Genomic DNA, 8029 nt, shown 5'->3' with positions numbered 1-8029 from the left:
TGGTATGGGAAGAGGGTAAGAGAAGGGAGAGAGTATAAGGAAAGAAATTAAGGAAGGCAATAGAGAAGCAAGACATTTATGGGTCACAGAAATGGATTATTATCTGTTGATGATAATGTGTTTTATATCTTCAACTAGACTGGTGTGAAGTGTATTCATGTCGGGTAAATTCAATTTACAAGGTAAATGAGGTATAGTGATTAAATGTGTAAAATAAATTTAAATATTTAATTATTTTATACTCATAGTTTTGGGACACCTCTTACAAATGATAGGGTTTATTTTTGAGTTTGTCATATAAACAAATCGATAATAGATCAAGCTTGCAGTTAGCGACTAGGCTGGATTAATAGCATAGAAGGGCTACTGAGGAGAGTGGGGGGTTTAGAAATAAAAAGTAGAGCTAGGTATATAGATCCCTTCTGTGCCAGAGTACCCTAGAGGTTCTAGAACTACTTCCAAAGTTTGGGTTTTAATTGCATTTTTTAAAAACCTTGAAAGGTGAAACTCAAACAAATTGACAATGCTAAACAAAGCAGCCTACATTTTTACGAGCCTGTTTACCACCTTCTTCTATTTCTCTTTAAAAAAAAATTTACTGTTCCAATTACAGGCAATAAATGAACTTCCTGAAGGACACCACCTTCAAATAAGCTGAAAAATTAAAAATGTCCCCCTTTCACTTTACACCTTAATGAGATCAGGTTTTTATGATCACTACAAACAGGAGAGGGATGGAAGAAGAACAGATGAAGAGACAGTGAAGGGAGGAAAATTCTAAACCATTTTAGTGGAGTAAAGATCAATTCCATTTTAATATAATTTTAAATGGTGGTTCAAGCTCCCATAATGCACCCACACAAAAGGCTTCAGTTAATGTGTGTGTGTTCTGAGCAGGTCCCCTCTTCAGCCGTCGAGTTTAATTTCCGTCCTTCACTAGAGATGAATGGAGCGTGGCGCGACCGTAGCTCAGCGCTGACCCGCAGGCTGCAGACAGAGCTCACAGCCTGGAGAAGCAGCCCGTCTGGAGATTAAATCCAAGCAGCTCTGAATAGATGGGAGGTCAGCCGGGGCCAGCTTTGACATTTGATAGGACCTCGTGGTGAATCAGGCCTTTCTTCACTCTTCCAGGCGTCCCTACGACAGTGGCCCTAAAAGACAGATGGTGTGTATTACGGAGCGCAGAAGAAGCACCGGACTGGGAAAGGAGCTAGGTGCCACTATGATCGAAGGGGCAACTGGTATTTGAAGCCGCCTGCAATCAGAAGGCCCTGCTTTGCTGGAACTGCTCTGTTAAACTGCGCCTTTCATGATGTGAAATCTGAACCTTGAGAATGGTGAGATAATGTCTTCACTGCTTTTGAAAATGTCCTGCCTCCTATGCATTAAACTTTAAATGTTCCCGATGTTGTAAGATTAAATTTCAGCCTGTCCTTTCCTGGATCAACCGTTTCCAACCACGCCACACTTAGCTTGTGCGGTTTGTGTGTTCTTTGTCTGCGTTCTGGGGAATGCACGGATGCTCATGTGCATGCAGGCATGCAGGCATGCGCACACACACGGACGCAGGACACGGCAACCTTTGAAACAGAGGGACCAAGGAGGGTTAATGGGGAGCGCTCGCTGGGCAGGGACCTGTGTGCGGTTTGGGAAATCCCAGTCACGTTACCAAGAGGTCAAGAAAACCGAACGGCTCCTGAGCGCCACAGGGACAGGCAGTTTTAGTGAGGGGTGATGGGCCAGCTCAGGACGTGTTTATAGCTGCAGCTACCGAGTATTACTCTGTCCGTTACGCCTGCCTGATGCGAGAGAGATGGCTTTGATGAGGGTGACAGGGGAGCACGTTATTTCCAGGAATATCACAGCTCATTCCCCTCCCCCGCCTTCTTCTGACTTGCCCACCCTCATTCCAGTGCTGTAAATTCGCACTCATATTCAGACAAGCGCACACTGAGTTTCACCTGTCCTGGAGAAGTTCATAATTTGAGCTGACCCCTCTAAAAACCAATAAAAGTTGTGGCAAAAAAGCTGGAATGTGCTTTCCTGGGTTGAGGGGACTTAGACAAGGAGGGACACCACAGACTCGCTGGGCTGCCTTGCCCCAGTAAATTTCTCACCAGGAGCCCAGAAGCCCGGGACCTGGGAGTGGAGGTCAAATGACCTTTTTGACAACCTTTTGGCTCATTGGTAAAGCAAGTTTCTGTCATGGACTCCACCTTCACAGAGAACATAGCATTTGAGTTATATTCTGTCCTCGGAGATTGTGGTCTGTCTGTAGTTTAATTATGCAAAATGGCTCAGCCTTAGGATCAATAGATGGTGTAATTGTTACGTTGTTGGACTACCACATAGTCAACCATGGTTCAAGTCCCAGACCCAGCAGCAAAAGCTCACATCGGGTGTGTGTGCATGGGGAGAGAATGGAGGCGAAGGGCTTGCAGTGTGGCCATCTCCCTGAGGGATGATTTCTTGCTTTCTGTCTCTCTGTCTCTCCAGGAAATGCACATACCCTACAGCAAAAAAAAATCTCTCTAATTTATATATACACATACACACACACACACACACACACACACACACACACACATATATATATATCAACCTCTCTGAGCTGTTTCTAATGAGAAATTAAATGATCATACGCCATTTTCTCTAGTACTTTTCAACATGAATGCTTTATTTATATTTGAAATTCTAGTAAAAGAAACACATAAGACAACCAAAAAGTCCAACCAGCTGATCAGATTAACTATTGAAACTAATCTCAGAGAATGTATTGGCATAGCTACCTCACTGAATAGAAATGTACAGGATCTCATTTTGAAAAAAAAAAGGACTATCCATTGAAATCAATCAGAAAGTTATTACAGGTGTGTTGTTTATAAATACATGACAGATGACTCATGTTACATTGAAAGTAAGTTTTACATCTCATACTGCTCTATTGAAGAAAAGATGCATGTGCACCCTGGACTTAAGCAAGTAATGCAGCTGCCACATTAATGCGGCGGCGCCGCGGCGGCGGTTCAAACGAGGTTCCCACAAGAGTGCGTCCACGGTCTGTGTCGTAGGACTTTTCGAAGACGTGGCACCGTTATCATGACGGAACTCCCCAGAGGTGACCGTAACAAAACTAAGGACCTTAGGGTTACTAAACGCATGTGTGTGGGTATGTGGATATTTAACGTATGCAAATTGTGCCCTGATTCTAGTCCTGAGAGCTCAGATGTTCGTGAGAATTTAGAGAATATTTTACAGAAGCATTTTTTCTGAATAATTTTATCATTCAAATGTGGCACAAATCTTCCAAAATGGTAATTCTCTCTAGTAAGCTAATCCTTCAAGGGGTTTTTATGTCTCAGAGAAAGCTGTGCGTAATCAAAAGTCTCTACAAAATACATGCTGGTTTGAGTCGCTGTCTGTAATTCCATTTAATTATTGTCAATTCCAAAAGCAGCCGCGATTTTCCCGTAGCTTGTGTATATCAGATAAAAAATGCGGAAAGAATAGTCAGTTGGCAGTTGAATGGCCAAAAAAAGGAAGGAAACAGCTTTGCTGATGTTTTCCAATTATTTTTCTTTTCAAGTAGAAGTTGGAAAGGGAAAGTTAAAGAAATCGGTAGCGACCTGGAAGCCAAAGTTTTTAGAGTCGGGCTATCACCTGGTGACAGAACTTGTTTCAACCTCGGCGTTTATCACTCCTTCAGTCTTGGCAAAGGGCTTCTTACGTTCAGAACCCTCCAGACTTGCATTGCTGAGGACATGTAAGAGGTTGGCTCTGGGTCCGTTTTTTAAGTACTGGGCCAGGAAGCAAATTTACTCATTGCAGTTGGTCTTTTGACGCAAAGAAGCAGAGGAGCTCTCTTTTGCCTAGAGAGAGTAAGAGTCCAGGATTTCCTTGCCGATATGTGTGTGGGCTTCAGCTCAAATTTCGGATTCACATCTACCAAAGTGTGATACTGGGCAAGTCTCTTTAAAGCAACCATAATAATGATGCCTACTTCAAAGGTCAGGTAGGAGAATTATTTAAAATGATTACATGAAACATTTTTCACAGTTGCTGGCACAGAAAAAGCATGCCACAAAAGATTAGCTATTGTTACACATAAGCCCGATCTATCTTGTGAGCATTCTAACCTGGGAGCATTCCAGGGACCAGGGGCCAGCATGCTCACATGCCTTTTTAGCTATGATTCTGTAATTGAAGGAATTTATCAAATGATCAATGCTATGGTTGGGTATATTGTGTCGCCCAAAGGTTCGTGTGCGAGAAGTCTGGTCCCCATGCAGTGGTATTGATAGAAGCTGAGGCTTAGTAGGCAATATGAGGATGGGGGAGCCACCGCCCTCATGAATAAATTAACGCTGTGTCTGTGTCTGGAGAGAGAGAGAGAGAGAGAGAGAGTGTTCTTGGGCTTCCAGAAATGAAAGGGGTTCATCCTGCCAGCAAGGCAGTGGGACCAGTGGTGCCTGGCAGTAACATGTGATGCTCTGCAAAGCTGCCCCATGTGGGAAGGTTCCAGACTGAAGTCTGGAGACCTCTCTGTGCCAGACAGGTGCACGTATCCACGCTCCAGAGCCAGGAGAGGGTCACTGTGTCAAGACCTAGTCGGAGAGCCTGCCTCTGCTTCTTTCTCTCCTCATGGAAATAAATGAATAAATAAGTAGCGTTTTTAGAAGTCAGATGATCACCCCACATGTGGTTCTCTCTCTTCATACAGAACCAGAGACCAGCCACTGTCCTGGACTTTCCAGCCACCGGAGTCAGGAGTAAATAAACTCCCATTCTTTACACGTCACACAATTGCAGGCGTTTGCGTTTAGTGACACAGTAGTGGACTAGAACAATCACATAGCACAGTGGAGAGCTAGCTGACCAAACCTGAGGTTATTCTTCGAAAGGTAACTAGGAGGTTCATGGGCTATTGGTCTCCGTGGAACACACTGGAATTGTCACTTCATCAAGTGTTGCTTGACAGCCATTGAAGGCTACATTACGGTCCATCCTCTAGAGTCTTAATGCATTTTTATCCATTTCTGCATAACAAGTGATCTCAACATTTAGAGGCTGAAAACAGCAAACATGTATTTTGCAACAGTTTCTGTAATTGAGGAATCTAGAGCAGCTTAACTGGGTAGTGTTGGCACAAGTTTTCTCATGAGCTGAACCTAAGTTTTTGACTGTAGCTGCAGTTATCTCACAGATTTCTGGGAAGGATCTGCTTCCAAGCTTATTCACATAGCTGCCAGCAAGCCTCAGAAAGTCCACTTTCAATCTCATGCCCGTGGGACCTGCCCCAGGGCTGCCTACGGCATGGTGGCTTCTCCCATGTAAGCCGTTCAAAAGACAGTGAGAGCGAGCTGCCAGGTGGAAACCAGAGTCTTTTATAATGTAGTCCCACAATTACCATCCCATAATTACCATCCCATAGTTAACACCCCATAGTCACATCCATTCTTTACAGTCATACAATTGCAGGTATTTCCGTTTAGTGACACATAGTGGACTAAAATAATCACAAAGGACAGTGGAGAGAGAGTCAACCAAACTTGAGGTTGACACTCTTCGAATGGTAACTAGAAGATTCGTGGGCTATTGGTCTCCATGGAAGACACTGGAATTGCCACTTCATCAAGTGTTGCATGACAGCCATTGAAAGGTTACATTACAGTCCATCCTCTAGAGAATAGATTTCTACTGCATTCTCTTTGTTAGATGTGAGTCAATAAGCCCAGGCTATGCTCAACGGGAAGGAATGACAAAAGGACACACTACCCGGGGACAGGGATTGCAGAGCCACCCTTTGGTCCCAAGGGTTTATATTCTTTTCAAATGCAAAACCTACTCACTGCTCCAAAAGACCTCAAAATTCTGTTGAAAAATTAGATTAAAATTTCGGAGTCTTCCTGGGGCAGCAGGTTTTGTAGTGGTTAAGCCGCTGCCCTCCCACACGGCCAGTCATGGCTGGGGGGGGAGTTATTTGCAGGCCTGATTATGTTGCGCCCGTAGGGTGAGCTGGCAAGTAAGTGACACAGGTGCTAGCTGTGAAATGCCTGCGGCCTCACTGTCACTGAGAGCTCACGTGTCCTGTGCTGAGGCATTGGGAAGGGATTGTGGGTACTAAGAGGGCAGAAATTGAATGCGGCTACGGAGCCAGGAAGGCTTAGTTCCTGAGAGGAGAACTGTGGGCTCAGCTTTGAGAGATGTTGGACATCAGGGAAGTTATCTGCACCATGTCCCACCCGAGCACTGCTGGATCTCTAGGACAGGCAGCGAGACCAAGCAGGGACACCGGACAGATGGACAGACAGGCCCTGCTCCACACACACGCATGCCCTCCACCACGGGCTCCACCGGCAAGAAGGCCCTCACCAGGCGTGGCCTCTGGACAACTCCACCCCCTCCCAAGCCACTAGCTAGATCAATCTCCCTTCTCCTAAACTACCTAGGCTCAGTTATTTCCATTGTAGCAACAGAATGAACTAAAAGCCCTGTGAACTTTCTAAGATGAGCCATACCGAGGGAATATTCTGCTTGGCACAGTTAGGAAATTTTGGTTGCAAACACTCTAGCTCACTGAGAAATTAAATCCATTATGTCAGGATGAAGAATATAATGGGCTTGAGTGATTGATCAGCCAGGCCTTCAGGATCAGGAACGCCATCAAGGGGAGAGGGAATACGCGGCGGGCTCCCCAGCACACCCCAGCAAGTCAGCCAGTGACCCGCCCTGCGCGAACCGCCCACGGAAGATCGGGTCCTTGGGAGAAGGCCTCGCTGTCCGAACCCAGATCGCTGCTCATTCGCTCTCCAGGGGAAGGACAGAGAGCTGGGCTGACAGTGCCACCAAGAAGGCTTGTGACGACAGCGACGGTGCAAAGGAAAGCACATGTAGTTACCGAACCAGGCAGGAAGGGGTGCCAGACAGGTAGAAGCCCCAGATGCCTACACCACTGCCGAGTTTCTGGGACTGGCCGATGGGCTGCTGTGTGGAAACAATGCACAGAGACTTTTCAGAGTGTGTGGACCCCAGAGGCGTCCGTGTTATCTAAGGACAAAGGAAGGTATGAGGGGTCACTTGGGTTCTGAGCGCTAGGGCCACCTTCCACGTCCGGGTAGGTCCACGCTTTGCCTGGCCGGTGACAAGGTGGAGAGTAAGGAAGTGTCTAACCGAACAGGGAGCTGGGCAACATCCACCTTGTATAAGCACGTAGGAGGGGGCAGGTTCTATCTTGGGGCCCCCGGCAAGGTGGGAGCATTGTGCACAGGTTACTAACATTCCTGGGGCTGCAGTGACTAGACAAGGGTGCTTGTCTCCTCTGCCTATTTTTGTCAGTTTCTTACTGTCCTGGTGCTAGCGTTTCTCTGCCTGAATATCTTTAAAATATTAATTCAGAACATGAATCTCTCCTTTCTTTCTTAAAATGTCTTTGGCTATGTGATATTTTCACACAAAGAAGCTATTTTTGGCATTCGAAAATTGCTTTTCTTCCTGTCGGCACAAAGAATTCTCACTCCCTACTAGCGCCTAACGCTTATTTTGCTTAAAAAGGAGGAAAAAAAAAAAAAAAAAGGAACCTTCTCCAAGTGATATAGGAGAAAAAGGAGGTATTAAATTTTAAAAAGACAAAATTACTCCTCTTCTTTGAACATTTCTGCAGCAGCAAACGGCCCCCATTAGAGCTGGGAGCTCTACAAATGCCTCTAACGCCTCTGCCACCCCACGGCTTCCTTTCTGGACCAGGGAAGGGAGGGCGCGGGGTCAGGACTCTCTGGAGTCACACCCTGGTCCATGTCCAAGGCTCATCAAGGAGAGATCACAGCATTTGCCTCTGGTCTCCTTTTTAAGTTCTTGTGAAGTTCTGTTTAAATGTGCACCCGGAACCCCCGTCTACACTGGGAGTCTTTCTTTACCCGTGTTTGTGCTGGGTTGTTTCGGGACAGGACCGCAGTTAGAAAGTCTCCAAGCTGTCTCAACTCTTAAAGACTGGAAGGTGCTACTTAGGGCACTTACCCTTGGGAAATTACCG

Source organism: Tupaia chinensis, unplaced genomic scaffold, assembly GCF_000334495.1.
Source record: "Tupaia chinensis unplaced genomic scaffold, TupChi_1.0 Scaffold140400_1, whole genome shotgun sequence".
Classification (NCBI taxonomy): Eukaryota; Metazoa; Chordata; class Mammalia; order Scandentia; family Tupaiidae; genus Tupaia; species Tupaia belangeri.
Note: the sequence above shows the minus strand (reverse complement) of the source record.